Below are 27,571 nucleotides of genomic sequence, written 5' to 3'. Positions count from 1 at the left end.
ATAATTTATTCTTTTTAATTTCAAAATGCCATGCTACGTTCTATACAAAATGATTGCATTTACCATGTGGGGATATGAATGTGTTCCAGTTAGAGTGATTTTATTTATTTATTTTAAGTGCTTTTATAGACTTCACAGTGTGTTTTCTAAAAGCAGTTTCCAAAGTATATCAACAACTATTTATGGGTTCCAAATGGTATAATTTGACATTTGGCACTAAATAATGCAATCAGTAGGATTTCACAGAAGTATAATACAAATTGCATATCAGCAGCAGAATCAGAATATTAATATAACATTTTTGCATTTTATTCTGAAACATGCTGAAAACAGGGACTTGACTGAATTTATAACAATGACCTTCCAAGTGCTGTATATTTATAAAACATTTATTTTTACTGTACACAATTATCTGTATTGCTTATGAATTTTGTATGAGGTTAACATGAGACCTATTTGGTTAGAAGAAAACCATAGTCACTTATGGACCAAAAAGAGATAGAAACTTGCAATGCAAATTCTGTTTTTTTACACCAGGAGCTATATTTAATTAATGCCATTTTATCTAATGGTTTGAAGTCGATGCATTCCTCCATGGATCTATGGTGGTCAAGTGGTCAAAATGAATGAATGGACTACTGTAAATAGGTGATTTGTATTTCTAAGCTAAAACCACCATCAAATTGCATGTATGGTAGGCTCCGGCCAGGGGCAAATGCAGGATTTCTAGAGGGGGGTTTCCAAATATCATCCATAATCTCTCACTCCGCGGAACATTAGAGCAAGTGCGGGAGTCTGAGAGAGTGGCAGAAGTATCTAGTACAGATGGTCTGTAGTATAGGCTGTATAAAACATACTTAAGAAATATAAATAACAAGTGATCAGGAAAAGGTTAAACATCCGATAATAAATAACAACACGAATCTAATAGAACCAGTAGGAGACAGAACTGCACTTTCTAAGCACACATTCTCCCACCTCATGGCAAGGCACCTGTTTCTCCTTCCTGGTAGCTGCTGTCTGGTCTAGTGCACTGATTGAGGGCTCAGATCCACACATACAGCAAACTTGATAAAAGAAGCTACTACCACCAGGCAGGTGCAGCAGCTCCGCTCTGTCCCTTACACTGCATGTTGTGGCAGAAGCTCTAGTAACAGTATTATATACTATTGCTATTGTGGTACTACTTTGAGCATCTGGCCAAGCAGGGGAGTTCCGGGCAACCAGAAACCCCCCTTGCATTTGCCTATGCTGGCACAATGGCATACATAGCACATGCACCAGCATGAGGGGGGAGCATGGACCAGCTCAGCTTGTAAGACGGACTTCATAAAAGAATTAGAAATAGACTGAAAAGGAGGTTGTGGGATGCATGCATACAAAAGGGGGGAAAGAGAGGCACATATGGGGGGAGAGGGAGACATGTACATATAGGGTGATACGGGTACACATACAGGTTGTAGATTGGAAAACTAGAACAAAGAAGATAACAAACACACTTATACTGAGCAGAGATAGTGACAGAGTATTGGACAAATATAGGATTGGGATGCAAGAGGAATGGAGCCAGGGGCATAGAAGTGACCCTACTTATATTGAAGTCTACCAGGACCCTGTGTGTGTAAGAAGGAGCTTGGAAGTGGAGTGGAATGCAGGGAAATTGCAGGAAGGATGCAGGTACACATTTACATATACAGCCTATGTAACTGACTGTGTACTACCTCTAGGGAAATAGAGCATGGCTAAGCCAACAAAGATTCCAGCCCAAATCATATGATTTGGGCCCAGTCCAATAACATAGGGCACCCTTGCAAGTTTACTGCAGTGCCCTGGGGTGCACCCAGTTTGGGAACTACAGCCCTAGGTTTATCAGGTTCGCAAAAAAAAACCTCCCCTAGTTTAAAACAGGTCTTTGCTTGCAGTATTAGGGCTCTTTACAGGGGATATTTCATAAATGGTTAATAATAGATTTAATGTGTTTTTATTTCTGAGAAGAACACAAACCAGTGTGCTCTGACATCCAAGATATACCATCAATTATAGTTCACCTGCTGACAAAGAGGACCAAATAGCTAATTCCACCTATAGATGTCGTAAGCAGTACAGTCACAAATGGCAGTTAGATAAGTTTACCACTGTTTGCAAAATATAGTACAGAACTAATGTCATATTCCCTTTAGTGAATGGGGGTTATGGCTCATTCTTAAATAGAGGCCTTACTGTTATCACCAGCACTATCTGAGTTTTTTTTTATCTACCTCTACTCCCCCCCCTCTCTCTCTCTCTCTCTCTCTCTCTCTCTCTCTCTCCAGCACACTCCCCCCCTCATTTTCTCCTCCTCCTCCTCTCTCTCCCTCTTTTTCCATCTATCACTCCTCTCTATTGTCTATTTCACTTTCTCCCTCTGACACCTCCCCCCTATCTCAATTTCTGTTGCCCTTTGCATTTCTCTCCCACTTCTCTGACTCTCTTGCCTCTTCTCTATCTGCACCCTTTTATGGCATTGCAATTTTCCCCTTCTCATTCTCCTGCTCCTCTATGTCTCAGTTTCTCTCCTGCCTCGCTGTTTCTTCCTCCTCTGCCCCCATTTTTTTTTTAGACTTCAGTAACTCCTTTATGTTTAATTCCATTTTTTTTCAGTTGTTGTCATGCCAACCAAGCCGTGGCATGTGCTGGGCACTGTGACGTGTGTTGCATTGGCTACTGGGTCTAACGTGCATGCTCATCTGCATGCATTGTGTTTTTAAACTTTATTGAGGACTACTTTCATTATTTTGTATCAGTTTAGGGGTGGAGCTGAAGCAGGAGTATTGGGAACTCCGAGTGTATGTTTTTTTTTTTTACAAAAAGACTCATCAGTAGTCTGATCTGCACATGTGCACCAACTTAATGACATCATTTGTATCAGCAGTTAAGTTATTTATATTCTGTAGCTTGTCCTTAACATTACATTGGTTGTGGATAATGCTGTGATGTTGATATTGGAGGATTTTTAGAAGTGTCTGTGCTTTCATCATGAGGTGGTATATGATGAGTAAGTAATGGGAAATAACAGAAGTGTTTTGAGACTTTAGATGTGTATTATGCCCGAACTCTCTGTAAGTAACATCACTGACACTGGCTGGAGGGGTCAGTTTTCAGAGTAACTGTCATTACATGCCAACATGTTGAAAAGGGGAAAGAAAAAGGAAATTATGGAACTGCTAATGCTAAATGTAAAAATACAGTGTGCCTAGGTGCCAGTGATGTGCAGCTCTGCAGTATACCGGAGTATGACTGATGAGGCTCTGCCTCCCCCACCTTCCCGCGTCCACACATCACTTCCAGGTGCCCTCCCAGGACTGAAACCCATTTTCTATTTGTTGTAATGGGCAGCACTCCAAAGGTCTTATAAGCAAATAACAAAAACATAATTCCATAATCCCATAATCTGAGGTATCATTTTCTACAATAATAAACTTTCCTGAGGTATCTTCCAAAGTTATGATCCAGATAAAGATATACTGTTTGGGTCATCAGCTTTACGAACTAGAATAGTACATTCTGTTAAAAGTGCATTTTTAAAACTTATGTTTAAAAGTGTTTGCATGCAGAATTCATGTTTAAATACTTTAATATACTGTAGCGCCTGACAAGTGGATATATATCTGGGACGTGCAGTCAGGGGAGGCAGGGGAGGCAGTGCCTCCCCTGTCATTAATGATTACATTAATACAAAGAAGATACTTATGACACATATTCTGTGTCATAAGTATCTTCTTTATATAATGTCATCATTTTTTTCAGTTAAAACATTGTTTAAGTTGATTTCATAGGCACCGAGAATGGTGCCTCCAGCTGCCAATTATAAATCACTGGAAGCAGGGGGCGGACTGGGGGCGGGACCAAGCCGAGGGCTGTAAAAGCCCATTAAAAAAACAATGTAAGCGGCACCCATACAAGTGCCTCAGAGCAGTGACGTGCTTTCAGCCCATATGAAAGTACGCCCCTGTCACTGAAGGCAGATGTGATTGGGCACCAGATTCAGCACTGACAGTGACTGTGTCCGGCTGCCACTGTCAGTGCTGTACAGGGAGGAATAGAGTTAGCTGCAGCTGTATCACATAACCGACAGTTAGGGGGAAAGCAAGAAGAATCTCCCACCGGCCTCTCAGAGCAGCAGGGTAGTTAGTGTCTTTCATCTGTTTTCCAACCATCTGACGGAGTTTCAAAGCTTGCAGGCGCAGTGCTGCTGTAGTCACAGTGCGCACTTCCTGTATGCACCGCGGACCGGACCTGCATGTATGTGTAACTCCAGTCCACTCTTATTCCCTCTGTGTGCCTGTGTGGCTTCCGCCTCCTCTGACATGCAACCTCTTAACTGTGTGTGCCCTCCCTGTGTCTAATTAGGTCCATATCAAGCCAAACCCATTCATGATCTCACTATGGGGACATAGTAAGATCATGTCCCCAGTGGACCCTGCAGCTGTTGCCCGAAAGGGACACGGCAGACACTGATTGCTGTGCAGTGTTCAATAACAGTGGTTCCCGGCTTCCCGCCCCTCTAAATGTCAGCAAAGCCTCAGCGTGTGCCGTGTGACAGAGCTGGGACAATGGGAGGAGATGCCAGGAGCAGCGGAGCTGATTAGAGCACAGGAACTTAAGGTTAGTTATTTTCTTCCAGAGTTTTCAAGAGAAAAGAGGAAGGGTAGGAGGGGGTTGTCTGGAGTGGACTGAAAAGATGGGCACTGCCTGCCTGCATTACTAATTATTTTATAATAGTGAGGGGGAGATATATATGAACGGGTTGGGTATGAAATTCCTGCGGTAGGGATGCCAGCAGTCAGATGAATGACCGTGGTATCTCGACTGTGTGAAGCCAGCCAGCGACGGGGATATGTATTTTAGCCCCCCTCCTCCCCCCCCCCACACACACACTCTAATCCTCTGGTTTGTCGGCTAGGGCTAACCCTCCGGGGTCATCAGCTATGGCTAACCCCCCCTCCCCCCCTAATGACTAACCCTCCCCCCGTGCTCTAACCCTCACCTCAATAGTCACCTTTGGGCCGCCGGTGTCCCAGCACTAGTCTCCTGAGGGGATTCCGAACGCATCCCACATTAACAACTTATACCCCTTTTCCACCTAAGTACCGTGTCCGATCCGGGATGTTTAACACGGCTACAACCCGGGTCGGCCACCCCGTTTCCACTACACTTCGACACGGGTTATTCCCGTGTCTGATCTGTTTCCACCTAATCCGGGTAAGCTCTGTAAAAGCCTATTGCTGTCATTACAAATGGACTTTTTACTGTCTCATCAAGATGATGTCATCAAAAGGACCAAAAGGGAGGGGTGGGGCCTGCTCATAGCATTGCAGCAATGGACGCCGGTGCAGTAGCTGTGTCTAGCATGGAGTCGCAGACTGTTTGCAGTTTACTGCTGCTTATTTCTGCTACAGACAGCTTGATGCAGCTTTTCACCTTGTGCTACCTACTGCAGAGCTGGAGAAGGAGAGCTCAATTATTTTGCAGAGAGGGCTACCTATCGACGCAAATATTTGAAAAGGAGGAGAGCGCGTATATCATCCACTGTTGTTGTTTCTCTCATAACAATGAACTCTACACCAAGCCGAAGAATGTGGGTGAGAGATCGCAGACATGGAGAAACATTCATGCAGACCATTCTAGCATATCAGGAGGAGCAGTGGATGGAAAACTTCAGGATGTCTCGCGCTACATTCGAGTATGTTTTGGAACTACTGTCCCCCGCAATTACCATGCAGACCACCAGGTTCCGGAAGCCCATTGAGCCAGCCAGGAGATTAGCGATTGCTCTCTGGTGGTATGCTACCCCTGGAGAGTATCGCACAGTTTCCAGTTTATTTGGAGTAGGGATTGGCTCGGTCAGCAAGATTGTCTACCAGGTCACGCGGGCATTGCTGGATACCATGTACCATCGCTTTATTTCCTTGCCACAAGGACAGCGGCTAGATGCGACTATAAAAGGTTTTAAGAAGCGTGGCTACCTACAGTGTGCTGGTGCCATAGATGGGACCCACATCCCCATCATCGCCCCCCGTGACAACCCAGCAGACTATTACAATCGTAAGGGTTGGCATTCCATTGTTCTGCAAGCTGTAGTGGATTACAAATACTGGTAAGCACTGTTTCACTAATGTGTTTGAAATAGGCTTGGCCTGTTTTATGATAATGCATAAACCTTTATTTTTAGTTTCACAGATGTCTTCATAGGGTGGCCGGACGGTCACATGATGCAAGGGTTCTCGCCAACTCCGATCTTTACAGTATTGCTGAGGACAAGCTTGGTGGATGGCTTTTCCCTCGAGAGGTAAGATTATTTACTACTTAAACTAATGTTCGCCCATAAACCAATAGTCAAGTTTTACCCCTGTAATAATATTAATGTTTTATTAACAGAAATCGGTGATCGTACATGGTGTGGACATCCCGGTCCACCTCATTGGTGATGCAGCATACCCATTACAGCGCTGGCTAATGAAGGGCTACACCCAGCATGTTCACTTATCCCCCGTACAGACATCATATACCCATGCCCTAAGTTCGGCCCGTATGGCAGTGGAGAATGCGTTTGGGCGTTTAAAAGAATGCTGGCGCTGCCTCATGAAGAGGAATGATGTGGACTTGAAAATAATGCCAGATATAGTAGCAGCCTGCTGCATTCTCCATAACATATGTGAGATTCAAAAGGAAAACTTTCTCCCCGAGTGGAATGTACATGATCATGGGGTGGGGGTCACTGTACATGATGCACCAGGCTTGGTGGGGGGGCATGACGCTGCCAGCGAGTGCATAAGGGCCACCATTGCAGCTAATCTTCAAACAATGTTGCAGTAGAGAAGACAGACAAGTTTTTGTGTGCAAACAATTTTTGTTTATTTTGTTTTTCAGTTATAAAAATTTGGTTCAAAAGTTATGTTATTATATGTTTTCTTTTAAACAGTTGGCACACATTTCCTGAGGTAACAATATAAAATATTGAAGTGCAAACATAACACTCTGTAAAATTCCACATATCGCAAGGGGTCTTCAACATGTGTCCCTCCAGCTGTTGTGGAACAACATGTACCAGCATGTGTTGCTATGTATTTCCACAACAGCTAGAGGGCCACATGGTGAAGACACCTGCCTGAGGTAACAGTATAAAAGAGTAAAGTGCAAACAGGGCACTCTGTAAAAAAAAAAACCTAATGTTTGGTTTGGCAGGTATCGGGGTACCCCCAATATTTGGATCACACTGCCACACATTTTCTGAGGTAACAATATAAATTACTTAAGTGCAAACATGACACTGTAAAATTCCACATAACGCAAGGGGTCTTCAACATGTGTCCCTCCAGCTGTTGTAGAACAACATGTACCAGCATGTGTTGCTATGTGTTTCCACAACAGCTAGAGGGTCACATGGTGAAGACACCTGCCCTGAGGTAACAGTATAAAAGAGTAGAGTGCAAACAGGGCACTCTGTAAAAAAAAACCCTAATGTTTGGTTTGGCAGGTATCGGGGTACCCCCAATATTTGGATCACACTGCCGCACATTTTCTGAGGTAACAATATAAAAGGTAGCCCCAATATCTGGATCCCACCCTCCCATTTTCTGAGGTAACAATATAAAAGTTTAAAGTGCCAACAGGGCACTCTGTAAAATCAAAATAATGTTTGGATTTGTAGGTATCAGGGTTGAGGATACAGTGCAAACAGAACCTTAAAACACAAACATTGTTTTATCACCCACTGCTCTAAGGCAGTTGTCTATATACCCGATATTCTGAGGATTGCGGGATTTGTGTTGGGGGATTTGAGGGAGGCTCATAGTTGTATGGACCATATGGGTGCTGTGGGTAGGCTGTGTCTTGCTGTTGTGCTTGTATGGTATTCCCTATGGTACGTGCAAACGTGTGTTCAAAAAATGTCATCTGCCTATCATGCATGGTCATTAACTGCCTCATAAAAGTTTGATGCATTTCTTTTTCTGACGCAAGAAATCTCTCAAGCCGTGCATCATCCTGGGCATTGAGCTCACTATCCGCCTCACGCAGGTGATCCACGATAATGGACTTCATTGCTCTGACCGTTTGTTCTGTTTTGTTCAGTTTCTTTTTCCGCTTTGGAACGTTGTAGACTGTGAAGGAGATGAAACAGAATGTAAGCAACAATATAAAAATAGCAGTGGTAGCATATACGTGTTTGTGGCCTTCTCCCACCTGCACACTAGCTATACTCTGCAACATTACCATGATTCTATTAAAAAATAGCAGTGGTAGCATATACGTGTTTGTGGCCTTCTCCCACCTGCACACTAGCTATACTCTGCAACATTACCATGATTCTATTAACAAATAGCAGTGGTAGCATATACGTGTTTGTGGCCTTCTCCCACCTGTACACTAGCTATACTCTGTAACATTACCATGCCTTTACATAGATTTTGTATAGGGACTGCTGCAACTGTATTTGTAATGGTAATACTTACTATTTGAGCGCAAAGTCGTGGTCTTGGGGGGTTGCGACGTCTCCGCCTGAGACTGTGGTACGTCCTCAATAGTGGCACTGATGGAATCATCATTGACGGTCGAGTTTTCGAAACTGCTGTCTGATATAAGCAGCGGGGATGATGGGCTGCATTGTGAGCTGGGAAGGCTGCATTGTGTTTTGTCACAGTCCTCGTCGACTGACATCTGGCGACTGGCAGAGCTGGATGACGATAGTCCTATAGGATTTGTTATCGCAGTTTTGCCGTAGACACTATAGCATAGGTCATAATATGTCCATTCCATACGCCCAGCACCACTTTTCTTGCGGTTATGGTCGTGTACTTTGGTGAATTGTCTGCGTAGTGCCTTCAATTTGTTAACGACTTGTTGCTGGGTTTTTTGGATGCCCCTTTCTGCCAGCATAAGGGATATGTTCTTGTAGACGATAGCATCCTTAACTGTTCCAGTCACCTGCCTTCTAATTTCTTCCTCTCCCCGAATATTAAGCAGCTCTTTGATCTCTGTGTCTGACCAGGTATGGCTAGTCATGTTGCTGTGCTGGAGCTTCTGCTGCTGTATATTGTCTGTTTGTTTGGAAGCTGCTGCAATAAAAATATCTGTATGTACCCAGCGTGACTTCAGAGTGTTTTGTTTGCAAGCTGCCTCAATGCCTGCATGTGCCCAGCGTAGTGTTGTAGCTGCTGCAATAGATGTGCATCCGCGCTTGTTTGCTGCTGCGGTGCCTGCATGTGCCCAGCGTGTCTCCCAGGGATGACATCATCTTCCATTGCCCCAGAAGCACCAATCAGCGTCTCAGAGCGTTACTCGGGTCTGAAAACACGTGTAATGACCGTTTCCACTGCACCGTTATCCGTGTCATTACCGTGTTCTACCCAGGTAAATAGCCGGGTAGGATTCCTGGGTCACTCAACCCGTGTTGACCCATTTCCACCTACTAAAAACCCGTGTCGATGCGTGCCCCCGTGCAAAAACACGGGTAAAAACAGCTAGTGGAAAAGGGGTATTATAAGTGCCAAATGCGCCAGATCTGGTGCAATTTGACACTTCTGTCACTATGCAAGATTTAGTGTAGAGAAAATCACTATTCTCTTTTGTCTCTGCATACTTGTAATAAAACATTGCACCACCATACTGTTGTATGACAATGGTATTCCAGCAGCACTTAAAGAACAAAGAGCCCACCTTTATGCTTATTAATTTTCCACATAGCATGATTACCTGTGAGTATATGAAGTGTGTCGAGCAGTGGCCAACTAGGAAAGCAAAGGACACCTGTGAGCTGCTAATAAAGTTTGTTTATTTTATTTGCCGGGACGTCAAAAGTACAAGGGTCTTTGAATGTAATGCGCAAGCACCGCTGCCGGCTCTCATGCACATGCGTCAGCGCTGACTGATTGACGCAAGCGCCACTAGGAATGTCAGTCTTGCACATGTAATATTTGCCTGCCATTGCTGGAAATATCCTCCTCCTCTATAGGGATTTAACTGAACCGTAGTGGGCAATTCAATTAGAAGTGACGAGAGTATGTTGATGTGCTATGGTGACAACGCATGAGTGCTAGCAAAGGCACCCTACAATGGGGCGAATCAATTCAGCACGATATGAACAGCATTGGGAAGTAGGTCTCCATAGCTATTCATTTGTCCCTATCACACCCTGCACTTAGTTTGGAGATGCCAATTAAAGCGCCTTAAGTCGCGTATTTAGGGACTAATTCAGTCCTGATCTCTGTTTTGCGCAATCGCACAGTGGCAGATTATTGAACAACTGTGCATGCGCAGGGATAGTAGTGCACAGGCGTGAGACCAAACTGCTACTAGGTTTTGTATTTGTTTATAGCTTTTTGACAAGTGATTTTGTTAAATATATATTTAATTGGTCTTTTAAGCCACCATAAACCACTCCTGCAAAAGTTTTGTTACACAAATGTATCCATTACAGTTTGTTGGTAGAAAAGCAGGGGCCACATGCTTGCGTTTGCCCCCCAGGCTAAAAGTTGCCAGCCCCTGAGTTTCAGGGCATGTAAGTGTTTAGTTACACACACAACACCATGGGTATTTTGATGTCCAGGTCTTCCATTAATCTAATAGCGCCACACCTGCAGCGACCCCTACACATTTTGTACAAACACCTACACACCAACCAGTGCCTCACCAGCCACCGACCTCACCGCACGCCACTGATATATATATATATATATATATATATATATATATACTGTAATCTATGAATAAAATAGAATATGGTAAGATATATTTTCCATTATTTGTCTGTCAGTCTGTCTGTCTGTTGGTCAGTCTGTCTGTCTGTCTACAACAGTAATTTACTTTTATTCTGGTGATGTTAAAGAAATATGACATTTTTGTAGTGGAAAATAGTAAGGTCATCTGCAATGTTCATTATCATTTTTCTTTTATATCACGCTGTTAAACCCTTCATTTTCATCATGCAAGATTACAGCATGTTAAATTAGATTTTTAGAACTGGTAAATTAACATTAGCTGAGAGAGGCACTTGCCACAATTTTCTTGTAACTTTGTAATGCATTGTCAGATAACTATCTTTTAAGTTTCCTTTTTACTCAAAGGTGTAAAGGTTTTAAAGCAAATTGCAGGAAATGTCTTCTCAAATTATTAACTTATATTTATGAATCTCTAACACATGCAGTGCTGTACAAGTTTATTCCTTAAATAAATTATGATCAGAATTAAAAACTGAACTAAACTAAGTTCTGCTACATTATTTAAAGTAAGCATAGTAATGAAAGCAACTGAATCAAATTAGGGTTAATAAACAACCATTTTATATGCCCCTTGACCTATAATATGTGTATATGTATACAAGGAAATTATTTAGATATTTGCTGAGTTTGCTTCAGGTCAAATATTAAGGCCATGTATGGAGGGACATTACAATGGTTATATACTTACATGCATTTTACTTGGACAGGAATTTTAGTGTCATGCTTTAAGGGGGTGGAATATTATTGGCTGTTGGAGATCTTTTTACCAATGTAATATGTAGTCTGCACTGGAAAATTGGAAAATGGGAAAACCATAAGAAAATTAATTCTATGGTTCCACAATCAGTAGTGTTTTTAAGAAGGTTGCCACTTCAGACATTGTGTACATGACCAAATGCCATCCCTTTACACCAACAGCAGGGTATAACTGATAATGAAGCCCTGTAACAAAGCATTTTAAGTCCACATACTAGGGCCTCACTAATGGTCTAACTGGAGCCAGATCACCCATAATCAACCTAGGGTCTGGACAACTGACAGGAGTACACTATTCTTTGTCACATGATGCCCCTTAAACCCACCTGGCTTTGGTTTCTCCATTCACTAAACCAACTGAGTAAATGTTTCCAATGGTCACCACAGAAAGGGAGGGGGACACAAATTATTATCTAGCCTAGGGCTCCAGGGGTCTGGGTAGATCCAGTCAGTAAACCAATAGCCCAGTATAGACAGTGATAGATTTTCACCACCTGTTTTTATCCCAGTTTGCCATAGAAGGTAAGCTGAAAAAATATCATAGTGCAGACTTTACTTCTCGGTGTGCATGACTTAGAATAACATGGATCTCTAGAAGGGGTGCTAGGGTGTTTGGCACCTCCTGCAAATTATACATTTGTACCATCACTCCCATACATAATAAAGGGACAGCGCTGCAAAAAGGGGCTGTGGCTTCACAAGGAAGGGTGTGGCCACACAATAGTAACCCCGACTCAAATGATGGCACACAGTAGCACAATCTTATTCACATTACACCACACATAGTGCCCCTGATTAATATTATACCACATAGTAGTACCCCTTTATCACATTACACTTCACAGTAGTGCCCCTTATACACAATGCCCATAGTAGTGCCCCTTGCACATAATGCTCACAGTTATAGTGCCACACATAATGCCCACATTAGTAGTGCCCTTTACACATAATTTCCACTGTAATAGCACCACACATATTGCTCACAGTAGTAGTACCCCTTACACGTATGGAGGAGAGGTAAGGAGAAGGAAGACAGGGGGAATGCGGTAGTTACAAGGGAGATCAGCTGCTGGATTGGAGACTGAAGAGCCACCACTTCAAGCTGCTGATGCTGCTGTCACAGGTGTAGCGGGGAGGAGGGGGAGGAGAGGAAGGAGGAAGCCACAGGGACTTGACACAGGGAGCTGCGCTTCACGCTGCCTGTACCTGTCATACAGTTTGACAGGCGCAGTGGCAGCCGGCAGCAACAGCAGGGTAACAGAGTGTGGAGTGCTCATCTCTGGCCCAGTGCCTCACTGCTTTGCATGCTCTGCTGAGTGTGTTGTGCGCTGACCTCTAGCTACTCACCCGAGACACTACAGTATAATGACCAAACAGACCAACTTCCTCAAAACAGACCAGATGATGAGATGCATAAATGCATAAATACAATTCTACGCAATGCATGTTGCAGTTCTGTCATCCCTACTTGTGAAGCGGCAGAGGTCATATCTGTTCTGTTTTTTTTAAGCAGTCATGTTACATGTTATAAATACAGTACATATTACACATTATCCTAATCTGTTCCCAAAATAGAGCACTGTTTCTCTATATACTTCAGAAAATAGGGTCTGATTCATGTTTGTAAGTAAAGCTAACAAGCAAGCAACTGGGCAAAACTATTTTGTACTGCAGGTAGGGCAGACGTAACGTGCAGAGAGAGTTAGATTTAGGTGTGGTGTGTTCACACTGAAATCTAAATTGCAGTGTAAAAATACAGCTGTCTAACATTTGTGGGCCACATACAAATGCAGCCAGTGTTCACCCTGCACAGAAAAAGTATAAATGTATTTGCTTACCTTGCATGGCAACATGGTTTGTTCCAGACACAAAGTTACTTGCTTTTTTTACTTTACTTACAAACATTAATCAGTCTCATAGTGCTCTGTATTTTATCAGTAACTAGCTGAATACCCGTGCTTCACTACGGAATTTAAAGGATAATGCCAATCTTTGTCAGGCTGCACTTCTGGACTTCCCCAGATTGATGTTGTCAAAATGCTGGTGCTGAGGAGAATAATCCACCACCTTCTCTGCCCCATCCAACCTCAGATACTGCCTACTGCCCTGCTCAGTGCTGTAAATGCTGGGAGGACAGGCCAAGCTCCGACCCCTGTATGTTAAATATGTTAAGTTTGCAGGCTGACTCTATGTCAAAGGGCCATAGGTCTTCTTGCTCAGCTTTGACACTAGAGTCTGCCTCTGCCCCCACCCGTGTGTGCCTCTGCTGCTACCCATGTGTGCATTTGCCCTTACCCGTAGGTGCCTCTGCTCCTACCCTTATGCCTATGCCCCTACCTGTGTGTACCTCTGCCCCTACCTGTGTGTGCCTCAATCCTTACCTGTGGGTGCCTCTGTCCCTACCCGTGTGTGCCTCTGCCCCTACCCGTGTGTGCCTCTATCCTTACCTGTGGGTGCTTCTGCCTCTACCCATGTGTGCCTTTGCCCCACCCATGGGTGCCTCTGCCCTTACACATGGGTGCCTCTGCCCCTACCCATTTGTGTCTCGGCCCCTACCCGTTGGTGCCTCTGCCCTTACACGTGGGTGCATCTGCCCCACCCCTGTGTACCTCTGTGTAAATTGCTCCAGGCATTCCAGAGTTATGCCCGAAAACTATGGATTTTTACATTTCACCCCCTTCCCACCCCCTCCCCTAGGGGTGCTAGGGGTGTCTTACCCTCCCCCCCCCCCCCCACAGTATTTCTTTCCAGATTGTAAGGCATATGTGTACCAAGTTTGGTGTAAATTGCTCAAGGCATTCCAGAGTTATGCTGGAACATACACACACACACACACACACACACACACACACACACACACACACACACACACACACACGTCTATATATATATATATATATATATATATATATTAAAGAGGAGGAAGTAGGATTCAATGGGACAAAGGTAAAATAAGATTTCATTCTGCCTTCTGTTTTGGTGCAATATTCTGCTGTATGATTAGACTTTTATATAACTTTCTGTAACCTTTACTAAATACAATGCTTTTTGGCATAACATATGGAAGCAAAAGTAAAATGTGCCTGATCACATAAATATATGGCTAAAAAGCAGAGAGATAATAGAAAGTCAAATCAGTATTTACTCAATGGTGAAGAGGATGTCCAATAATCAAAGAAGTCAAGGTAGTCCAGTAGATGAAATGTAATACCAATCAAAAGCAATGGAATGACTAATTGCCAATAATTATGTAAGTACTGTGGCTTTGGGAGCATAAAAATCTAGTTAAACTTGCATTTTAATATTTCTACTAGCCCAAGACATGGTATAGTAGTTGGACAATGTTATACAGTATACTGAATAAGTGACATTTCTTATACCTTGTGTAACATGACCTCGAATACCACAAGACAATATCACAAACACAGTTACATTTGAGTGACTTTGAAGACCTTTCGGTTTCGGAAAGCAATCAAATTTTTGCCTATGGGTGCAAAGTATTTACTTAATTTAAATAAATACTGCTGATGTTGGCTAAGTAAACAATAGAGAACAGAGATAAATCTTCATGTTACTATCGTTCTGCTTATCAAGCACCGAACGCTTCCTCGTCTCATTATCATTGATGGCAAACTGCTTTCCTCTTCGACCTTCAATGTCACATTAGTTTGTGCTTCAAGGCATAATTGAATTTGTTATCAATACCATTTTATTAAGAATAAATACACAGACAGATTATTTCACTGTGCTATAGTCTTCTAAACTTTAATATAGCCACTACTGTAGTTCTTTTTAATGACCCATAAACTAATTTCCTCACCTCCATATAGCTCAACATTGTCTTCACTTTTAATTATTTTTTACAGTATTTAGCAAAATCAGTGAACATGTCAGGCCTGGTGCAGATTTGCATGATTCTGCACAAAGGCCAAATAATTTGTAAAGGCAACTGTGCGCAATTGCGAACAGATACAGATCAAGATATCTTGATTCGAAATAGCCGCCATTATTTGCAGGTGGTAAAGAATTAGGGCTACCACCTCCTAACTTTCAGATTCCTGGACAGGGTTTTGGTCTTAGGCCCTCATGGCCTCTATATATCCAAGGATCCTGAACTAGCTTCTCTTTGGGTCAGTGTGCTAGGAGCCAGGCTTCTTCCTCTTCTCCTGTGGACGCCACTGTGCTTACTTTGTTATTATAAAATATAATATTTTTTGATCTTCAGTCCCTCCACAACCACTACTTCTTTCTACTTTCATCTGCGATTACAGCTGAGCTCAGCAGTCAGCACCTAGCGGAGGATATAAAATGGAGGTACGGAGCAGAGGAGGCAGGAAGAAGGCATGGAGCAGAGGAGGCAAGACAAAGGCATGGAGCAGGTGAGATGGGACAGAGATACAGAGCAGAGGGTGCATGGTGGAGGCACAAAGCAGAGCAGATGGGACACTGGCATAGAGCAGAGGATGGCCGATCTAAAACATGTTTTCCAGAAACTGCCTGTCCAGAACTTATGGCAGTATGGAATCTGGACGGAGGTCTGGATTCCCAGACTATTTAGAGCAAAGCCAGAAAAGTGGTAACCCTATAAGGGAGAACTGTAGAAAGTAGACTAGCAGATGATAATGACACTTTCCAGAACTAGAAAACTGCTTGTTTATATCAGTCATTTATTATACTATTATGTGCATGTTTAGGCAGCATTTTATTTATCATAGATGACTTTCTTCTGTTTTATTACAGAGTTTTATTTAAGTTTAATTGATACAATGTAGCATAGAGTATGTGTTTGTTACACATAAAAGAGATGGTTCAAAACATGGACGCAAGGGACATAAGCCAATATGCTATTGTTGATAGCTAAGAACCACCATTAGATAGCTGCCAGTTTATATATGGCCACAATCATGGCTTTTATTTTTTTTTAATGAGTGCAATTTAAACCTGCAACTCTTCATCATTACCTTCATAAGTCTCAATGCAAGAAAAAAAATGCCTACAGTATGTCAACATGACCTACATTCATACAATGCTGAAATGCTAGATGTGCTTATTAAGACTCCAGTGGTGATCTCCAACCTAAACTGAGTTCCTTCGCATTGTTAATGGAAGATGTCCACTTAAAAAATAAATAAATGTTTTTTAATGTTAATTTGCGTGCAGGCAGGGGTGTTCCTGGGTGGAAGGGGAACAGTGCTGCTGATGAACCACAGCCCTGATCTCCTTATGGAGTGGCTACTTCTCCTGTCCAACAAGACATAGCCCTGCCCCACCATGGTAGGCTACCCCCTAATAATGTCACCTGTTTCATCTCAAAGGGGGCCCTGAGTGCAAACTTGCATTGCTTCTTTTTATTGAAGACGCTTATGTGAATGGAGATCCGGTCAGGATCCCAGCAATCGGTACTGACTTCATAAATGTACTATTTTATGAATACATTTTGGATGCACTGACAAATCCACCATATCTCAGGAAAACATAACATTTATGAAACAAGGATTTTACTTAAATGACATTCATCTGCATCTCTGTGTGTTTGTGTAGTTACCTTCATCTTTATCAATACATGCAGAATTACTTTTCTTTGCGGTGTATAAAAGATTGGCTGAATGCTATAGTCTCATTCAGAAGCACACTTTTCATATTTGCTATGGAATCTACCTTTCTATAAAAGCTTTGTGACAACCTGCAGCGTTAAGGATAAGGGAGAAAATTCTTCCAAGTTATATTTTTCTTATTGCAATTAATTCAATGCTCTTTGTGCATAAACAACTATGCCTCCATGAGCAAGTAACGACAGATGACTGTGTATATCCAACACAATTTAAGATGTTTACAAAATTTACCTTGTACAAACAACACATTTTACATTAATTAGTTGTCTTTCAGTTCATAATAGGACTGCAAAGATTTTTGTGGCCCGCAGAACTCATGACAGTCTTCATACTGAATATTCTCCTGTATGATTTTGTATTATTATTATTATTATTATTTAATTTTATAGTGTTTAACTCTTGAGTACGTAGTTGTAACACATACAGTATGTGGCCCTGTTGGACAGCACTTTTCTAAACCATCTGCCATTGCAATGTAATGCGACCTGTCAGACTTCATCCTATATGTTCAATAATGTAAACTGGGAGAATATAAATCACTTCTTTATAAGCAATGAAACAATCCTGCTTCATTTTCTGTGTTCAAACAAATTTTGCAGGGAAATGATGCAAATGTGTTTGATATTACTTTTTTCCAATAAATCTCATTTTAGATGTTTGTTTTATTTACTTTAATAATGGCACTGCAAAATATGTCATCCAAGAACTGATTTTACTGTGGATAAACCATATTCCTTCTGTTTCGTACTTGTACCATTGTCACTAGTTTAATAGCAGCATTGTATTATTGTTAAATATGTTGCAGGGAAATAGAACCTTGAATAGAATATTGTTGTAGGTGAGTTAAATTTGATGTAAGTTCCAGTGTCTTTATGCAATCTGTGTTAAATTGAAGCACAGCAGTATATAGTATATCTGAATTTTATAGTGTCTATAGAGTACTCATCTCGTAATGAACCTTAATGAACTATAAACTGCAAACAATTTTATTTTCTATCTGCAATATGTACTATAGTAACTTAGGGAACTGAGGACCTATAAAAAAAAATCTATATATATATATATACTGCTCAAAAAAATAAAGGGAACACTTAAACAACACATCCTAGATCTGAATGAATGAAATATTCTTATTAAATACTTTGTTCTTTACATAGTTGAATGTGCTGACAACAAATTCACATAAACATTATCAATGGAAATCAAATTTATTAAGCCATGGAGGTCTGGATTTGGAGTCACACTCAAAATTAAAGTGGAAAAACACACTACAGGCTGATCCAACTTTGATGTAATGTCCTTAAAACAAGTCAAAATGAGGCTCAGTAGTGTATGTGGCCTCCACGTGCCTGTATGACCTCCCTACAATGCCTGGGCATGCTCCTGATGAGGTGTCGGATGGTCTCCTGAGGGATCTCCTCCCAGACCCGGACTAAAGCATCCACCAGCTCCAGGACAGTCTGTTGTGCAACGTGGCGTTGGTGGATGGAGCGAGATATGATGTCACAGATGTGCTCAATTGGATTCAGGTCTGGGGAACGGGCGGGCCAGTCCATAGCATCAATGCCTTCGTCTTGCAGGAACTGCTGACACACTCCAGCAACATGAGGTCTAACATTGTCTTGCATTAGGAGGAACCCAGGGCCAACCGCACCAGCATATGGTCTCACAAGTGGTCTGAGGATCTCATCTCGGTACCTAAAGGCAGTCAGGCTACCTCTGGCGAGCACATGGAGGGCTGTACGGCCCCCAAAGAAATGCCACCGCACACCATTACTGACCCACTGCCAAACCGGTCATGCTGGAGGATGTTGCAGGCAGCAGAACGTTCTCCTTGGCGTCTCCAGACTCTGTCACGTCTGTCACATGTGCTCAGTGAGAACCTGCTTTCATCTGTGAAGAGCACAGGGTGCCAGTGGCGAATTTGCAAATCTTGGTGTTCTCTGGCAAATGCCAAACGTCCTGCATGGTGTTGTGCTGTAAGCACAACCCCCACCTGTGGACGTCAGGCCCTCATACCACCCTCATGGAGTCTGTTTCTGATCGTTTGAGTAGACACATGCACGTTTGTGGCTTGCTGGAGGTAATTTTGCAGGGCTCTGGCAGTGCTCCTCCTGTTCCTCCTTACACAAAGGCGGAGGTAGCGGTCCTGCTGCTGGGTTGTTGCCCTCCTACGGCCTCCTCCACATCTTCTGATGTACTGGCCTGTCTTCTGGTAGCGCCTCCATGCTCTGGACACTACGCTGACAGACACAGCAAACCTTCTTGCCACAGCTTGCATTGATGTGCCATCCTGGATGAGCTGCACTACCTGAGCCACTTGTGTGGGTTGTAGACTCCGTCTCATGTTACCACTAGAGTGAAAGCACCGCCAGCTTTCAAAAGTGACCAAAACATGAGCCAGAAAGCATAGGAGCTGAGAAGTGGTCTGTGGTCACCACCTGCAGAACAACTCCTTTATTGGGGGTGCCTTGCTAATTGCCTATAATTTCCACCTGTTGCCTATTCCATTTGCACAACAGCATGTGAAATTGATTGTCAATCAGTGTTGATTCCTAAGTGGACAGTTTGATTTCACAGAAGTGTGATTGACTTGGAGATACATTGTGTTGTTTAAGTGTTCCCTTTATTATTTTGAGCAGTGTGTGTATATATATATATATATATATTTATATATATATCAAACAAAGTCCCGGCACTCACATAGACCATATCATTACTTGCTGAGGTGCCCTCCTGGTGACTGCATGTCACTGTATATAGGGTGGATAGCGGCGACACTCATCAGGCTTGAACAGAGAACTTAAAGAAGTGTCAATTTATTAACCATTCAGGCCGACATGTTTCGGGGGCAAACCCCGTCCTCAGGGCCAAACAGCAATGAAACATACAACAAAAAACACTAGTGATGAGCGGGTTCGGATCCTCGGAATCCGACCCGCCCGAACTTCACCTTTTTTTTACACGGGTCCGAGCGACTCGGATCCTCCCGCCTTGCTCGGTTAACCCGAGCGCGCCCAAACGTCATCATCCCGCTGTCGGATTCTCGCGAGACTCGGATTCTATATAAGGAGCCGCGCATCGCCGCCATTTTCACACGTGCATTGAGATTGATAGGGAGAGGACGTGGCTGGCGTCCTCTCCATTATAGTAGAACACAGAGTGACTTAGTTAGTTATAATTGTGGGGAGGATTGGGGACGGAGAGCAGCTGTTAGGGAGTACAGTGCAGGGTTTTGATTATACCACCAGTGAGTTTAATCCTTTGTTTCTCTGCCTGAAAAAAACGCTCCGACCACCATATCTGTGCTCACTCAGTGTGCTGAACTGCTGCATGATATATCTGTGCTGAGTGCACTGCTCTGCTCACACTGCCTAATTGTGGGGACTGGGGAGCAGTTATAGCAGGAGTACAGTGCACAAAAGTTTTGCTGACAGTGACCACCAGTCCAGTATACGTTTGTCTGCCTGAAAAACACTCCTGTGTTTTTTTTTTCTTCATACTAGTTTAGCAGTCTGCTGACAGTGTCCACCAGGTCCGTTATACAGTATATTATATATATAAGCAGCAGTACGGTAGGCCACGGCTGTACATACCTCCGTGTCGTCTGTGCACTCGTCGTCCATAAGTAATATAATACTATACTATCCATCCATCTACATTGTATACCTGTGTTGTTTTTTTTTTCTTCATACTAGTTTAGCAGTCTGCTGACAGTGTCCACCAGGTCCATTATACAGTATATTATATATATAAGCAGCAGTACGGTAGGCCACGGCTGTACCTACCTCTGTGTCGTCACTCGTCGTCCATAAGTAATATAATACTATACTATCCATCCATCTACATTGTATACCTGTGGTGTTTTTTTTCTTCATCCTAGTTTAGCAGTCTGCTGACAGTGTCCACCAGGTCCGTTATACAGTATATTATATATATATAAGCAGCAGTACGGTAGGCCACGGCTGTACCTACCTCTGTGTCATCAGTGCACTCATCATCCATAAGTAATATAATACTATACTATCCATCCATCTACATTGTATACCTGTGGTGTTTTTTTTTTCTTCATACTAGTTTAGCAGTCTGCTGACAGTGTCCACCAGGTCCGTTATACAGTATATTATATATATATAAGCAGCAGTACGGTAGGCCACGGCTGTACCTACCTCTGTGTCGTCACTCGTCGTCCATAAGTAATATAATACTATACTATCCATCCATCTACATTGTATACCTGTGGTGTTTTTTTTTTCTTCATACTAGTTTAGCAGTCTGCTGACAGTGTCCACCAGGTCCGTTATACAGTATATTATATATATAAGCAGCAGTACGGTAGGCCACGGCTGTACCTACCTCTGTGTCGTCACTCGTCGTCCATAAGTAATATAATACTATACTATCCATCCATCTACATTGTATACCTGTGGTGTTTTTTTTTTCTTCATACTAGTTTAGCAGTCTGCTGACAGTGTCCACCAGGTACGTTATACAGTATATTATATATATAAGCAGCAGTACGGTAGGCCACGGCTGTACCTACCTCTGTGTCGTCAGTGCACTCGTCGTCCATAAGTAATATAATACTATACTATCCATCCATCTACATTGTATACCTGTGTTGTTTTTTTTCTCTTCATACTAGTTTAGCAGTCTGCTGACAGTGTCCACCAGGTCCGTTATACAGTATATTATATATATAAGCAGCAGTACGGTAGGCCACGGCTGTACCTACCTCTGTGTCGTCACTCGTCGTCCATAAGTAATATAATACTATACTATCCACCCATCTACATTGTATACCTGTGGTGGCTTTTAGTTGTGCGCAAAATATGGAGAACAAAAATGTGGAGGTTAAAAAAATAGGGAAAGATCAAGATCCACTTCCACCTCGTGCTAAAGCTGCTGCCACTAGTCATGGCCGAGACGATGAAATGCCATCAACATCGTCTGCCAAGGCCGATGCCCAATGTCATAGTACAGAGCATGTAAAATCCAAAACACAAAAGATCAGTAAAAAAATGACCCAAAAATCAAAATTAAAAGCATCTGAGGAGAAGCGTAAACTTGCCAATATGCCATTTACGACACGGAGTGGCAAGGAATGGCTGAGGCCCTGGCCTATGTTCATGGCTAGTGGTTCAGCTTCACATGAGGATGGAAGCACTCATCCTCTCGCTAGAAAAAAAGAAAAGACTTGCGGCAAAAGCACAGCAAAGAACTGTGCGTTCTTCGAAATCCCAAATCCCAAAGGAGAGTCCAATTGTGTCGGTTGAGATGCCTGACCTTCCCAACACTGGACGGGAAGAGCTTGCGCCTTCCACCATTTGCACGCCCCCTGCAAGTGTTGAAAGGAGCACCCGCAGTCCAGTTCCTGATAGTGAAATTGAAGATGTCAGTGTTGAAGTACACCAGGATGAGGATATGGGTGTTGCTGGCGCTGGGGAGGAAATTGACAAGGAGGATTCTGATGGTGAGGTGGTTTGTTTAAGTCAGGCACCCGGGGAGACACCTGTTGTCCATGGGAGGAATATGGCCATTGACATGCCTGGTGAAAATACCAAAAAAATCAGCTCTTCAGTGTGAAAGTATTTCAACAGAAATGCGGACAACAGGTGTCAAGCCGTGTGTTGCCTTTGTCAAGCTGTAATAAGTAGGGGTAAGGACGTTAACCACCTCGGAACATCCTCCCTTACACGTCACCTGCAGCGCATTCATAATAAGTCAGTGACAAGTTCAAAAACTTTGGGCGACAGTGGAAGCAGTCCACTGACCAGTAAATCCCTTCCTCTTATAACCAAGCTCCTGCAAACCACACCACCAACTCCCTCAGTGTCAATTTCCTCCTTACCCAGGAAAGCCAATAGTCCTGCAGGCCATGTCACTGGCAAGTCTGACGAGTCCTCTCCTGCCTGGGATTCCTCCGATGCATCCTTGAGTGTAATGCCTACTGCTGCTGGCGCTGCTGTTGTTGCTGCTGGGAGTCGATCGTCATCCCAGAGGGGAATTCGGAAGACCACTTGTACTACTTCCAGTAAGCAATTGACTGTCCAACAGTCCTTTGCGAGGAAGATGAACTATCACAGCAGTCATCCTGTTGCATAGCGGATAACTGAGGCCTTGACAACAATGTTGGTGTTAGATGTGCGTCCGGTATCCGCCGTTAGTTCACAGGGAACTAGACAATTTCTTGAGGTAGTGTGCCCCCGTTACCAAATACCATCTAGGTTCCACTTCTCTAGGCTGGCGATACCGAGAATGTACACAGACGTCAGAAAAAGACTCACCAGTGTCCTAAAAAATGCAGTTGTACCCAATGTCCACTTAACCACGGACATGTGGACAAGTGGAGCAGGGCAGACTCAGGACTACATGACTGTGACAGCCCACTGGGTAGATGTATTGCCTCCCGCTGCAAGAACAGCAGCGGCGGCACCAGTAGCAGCATCTCGCAAACGCCAACTCATTCCTAGGCAGGCTACGCTTTGTATCACCGCTTTCCAGAATAGGCACACAGCTGAAAACCTCTTACGGCAACTGAGGAAGATCATCGCAGAATGGCTTACCCCAATTGGACTCTCCTGGGGATTTGTGACATCGGACAACGCCAGCAATATTGTGAGTGCATTACATCTGGGCAAATTCCAGCACGTCCCATGTTTTGCACATACCTTGAATTTGGTGGTGCAGAATTATTTAAAAAACGACAGGGGCGTGCAAGAGATGCTGTCGGTGGCCAGAAGAATTGCGGGCCACTTTCGGCGTACAGGCACCGCGTACAGAAGACTGGAGCACCACCAAAAACACCTGAACCTGCCCTGCCATCATCTGAAGCAAGAGGTGGTAACGAGGTGGAATTCAACACTCTATATGCTTCAGAGGATGGAGGAGCAGCAAAAGGCCATTCAAGCCTATACATCTGGCCACGATATAGGCAAAGGAGGTGGAATGCACCTGTCTCAAGCGCAGTGTAGAATGATTTCAACGTTGTGCAAGGTTCTGCAACCCTTTGAACTTGCCACACGTGAAGTCAGTTCAGACACTGCCAGCCTGAGTCAGGTCATTCCCCTCATCAGGCTTTTGCAGAAGAAGCTGAAGACATTGAAGGAGGAGCTAAAACAGAGCGATTCCGCTAGGCATGTGGGACTTGTGGATGGAGCCCTTCATTCGCTTAACCAGGATTCACGTGTGGTCAATATGTTGAAATCAGAGCACTACATTTTGGCCACCGTGCTCGATCCTAGATTTAAAACCTACGTTGGATCTCTCTTTCCGGCAGACACAAGTCTGCAGAGGTTCAAAGACCTGCTGGTGAGAAAATTGTCAAGTCAAGCGGAACGCGACCCGTCAACATCTTCTCCTTCACATTCTCCCGCAACTGGGGTTGCGAGGAAAAGGCTACGAATTCCGAGCCCACCCGCTGGCGGTGATGCAGGGCAGTCTGGAGCGACTGCTGATGCTGACATCTGGTCCGGACTGAAGGACCTGCCAACGATTACTGACATGTCGTCTACTGTCACTGCATATGATTCTCTCACCATTGAAAGAATGGTGGAGGATTATATGAGTGACCGCATCCAAGTAGGCACGTCAGACAGTCCGTACGTATACTGGCAGGAAAAAGAGGCAATTTGGAGGCCCTTGCAGAAACTGGCTTTTTTCTACCTAAGTTGCCCTCCCTCCAGTGTGTACTCCGAAAGAGTGTTTAGTGCCGCCGCTCACCTTGTCAGCAATCGGCGTACGAGGTTACTTCCAGAAAATGTGGAGAAGATGATGTTCATTAAAATGAATTATAATCAATTCCTTCATGGAGACATTCACCAGCAGCAATTGCCTCCAGAAAGTACACGGGGATCTGAGATGGTGGATTCCAGTGGGGACGAATTAATAATCTGTGAGGAGGGGGATGTACACAGTGAAAGGGGTGATGAATCGGACGATGATAATGAGGTGGACATCTTGCCTCTGTAGAGCCAGTTTGTGCAAGGAGAGATTGCTTCTTTTTTGGTGGGGGCCCAAACCAACCAGTCATTTCAGTCACAGTCGTGTGGCAGACCCTGTCGCTGAAATGATGGGTTGGTTAAAGTGTGCATGTCCTGTTTATACAACATAAGGGTGGATGGGAGGGCCCAAGGACATTTCCATCTTGCACCTCTTTTTTCTTTCATTTTTCTTTGCATCATGTGCTGTTTGGGGAGTATTTTTTGGAAGGGCCATCCTGCCTGACACTGCAGTGCCACTCCTAGATGGGCCAGGTGTTTGTGTCGGCCACTAGGGTCGCTTAGCTTACTCACACAGCTACCTCATTGCGCCTCTTTTTTTCTTTGCGTCATGTGCTGTTTGGGGAGTATTTTTTGGAAGGGCCATCCTGCCTGACACTGCAGTGTCACTCCTAGATGGGCCAGGTGTTTGTGTCGGCCACTTGTGTCGCTTAGCTTAGCCATCCAGCGTCCTCGGTGCAAATTTTAGAACTAAAAATAATATTGTCAGGTGTGAGGTGTTCAGAATAGACTGGAAATGAGTGTAAATTATGGTTATTGAGGTTAATAATATTATGGGATCAAAATGACCCCCAAATTCAATGATTTAAGCTGTTTTTTTAGGGTTTTTTGAAAAAAACACCCGAATCCAAAACACACCCGAATCCGACAAAAAAAATTCAGGGAGGTTTTGCCAAAACGCGTTCGAACCCAAAACACGGCTGCGGAACCGAACCCAAAACCAAAACACAAAACCCGAAAAATTTCCGGTGCACATCACTAAAATACACATCTATATACCTGCATATCAATAAACATAAGTGTCTAAACCATACTCACCTGTCCCACAGCGCTACCGCCGCCAGCCCGCTCTGCTGTCTTCCGCATCGCTGGGTGATAATGTCATTGCAACAAAAGAAAGGTTGTTTTAGATGTTTGGGCTGTGCAACTTGCAACACTTTGGTCACTGGGATGTCTTTCAACCATCCACATACCGGTAAAAAATTTAGCATTAGACATAGATTAACATGTACAACTACACTCATGGTCTATTTACTCACCTGTCCTTGTGGTCTTGCCTATGTGGGCAAGACCATATGAAAAGGGATCCAGTGACCAACCATTTGCACGCCACTGACTTCAGGCAAAACATGGAGTTGCCAGTATTAGAGCTATGCTCATTCACCATGTTCCAAACTCATTGAGCAGTGGGGACAGGGCCAGGAGATTACTACAAATAGAGACTCGTGGATCTTTTCCTTGGGGACTTAGTCCCCCAAGGGATTGAATGAGAACATAGGATTGCAATGTTTCCTTTGAGTTTTTTTGGGGTACTTATTTATTTATTTATTTATTCTATTTATAGTTCCATATGACATTAATTGGATTTAACACTAAGCCCAGTGGTTATTTAATATGTGATATTTTCCATCACTGATTTGTCTTAATAATAAGATAGGATCTATACAGGGTGTATGATTGTATAGTGAAGTAATGTCTTCGTGTTTTTTTTTTTTGTATGTTTTTAATCACTAACAAGCTGCTATCTCTCTATTTCACTTACAGGCTGCCAGAGTGGTGCCCGCTTGGACGCATCTCCGGTCCCCATAGCAACTAACCTGTCCGTGCAGCGGGCAGGGACATCATCACCCAGTGATGCGGAAGACAGCAGAGCGGGTGGCAGGCGGTGGCGCCGTGGGACAGGTGAGTATGGTTTAGACACTTATGTTTATTGGTATGCAGGTATATAGATGTGTTTTTTGTTGTAAGTTTCATTGCTGTCTGGCCCTGAGGACGGGGTTTAATCAAACAATAAAATAAGAGTTAACAATAAGATTAAAAAAGGATAGGAGATCAAACTTAAGTTAAAAATAGTAGGGGGTCAGTACAGGAAACCCAACGCATTTCATCTCATCAGACCCCTTGAAGAAGTCTGATGACACCTGTTGTCCGTGGGACGAATATGGCCATTGACATGCCTGGTCAAATTACAAAAAAATCACCTCTTCGGTGTGGAATTATTTTAACAGAAATGCGTACAACAGGTGTCAAGCCATGTGTTGCCTTTGTCAAGCTGTAATAAGTAGGGGTAGGGACGTTAACCAACTAGGAACATCCTCCCTTATACGTCACCTGGAGCGCATTCATCAGAAGTCATTGACAAGTTCAAAAACTTTGGGTGACAGCGGAAGCAGTCCACTGACAACTAAATCCCTTCCTATTATAACCAAGCTCCTGCAAACCACACCACCAACTCCCTCAGTGTCAATTTTCTCCTTAGACAGGAACACCAATAGTCCTGCAGGCCATGTCACTGGCAAGTCTGACGAGTCCTCTCCTGACTGGGATTCCTCCGATGCATCCTTGAGTGTAACGCCTACTGCTGCTGGCGCTGCTGCTGTTGCTGCTGGGAGTCGATCGCCATCCCAGAGGGGAAGTCGGAAGACCACTTGTACTACTTCCAGTA

The sequence above is a fragment of the Pseudophryne corroboree genome, chromosome 11, assembly GCF_028390025.1.
Source record: "Pseudophryne corroboree isolate aPseCor3 chromosome 11, aPseCor3.hap2, whole genome shotgun sequence".
NCBI classification, from domain to species: Eukaryota; Metazoa; Chordata; class Amphibia; order Anura; family Myobatrachidae; genus Pseudophryne; species Pseudophryne corroboree.
This window is presented reverse-complemented; position numbering follows the sequence as displayed.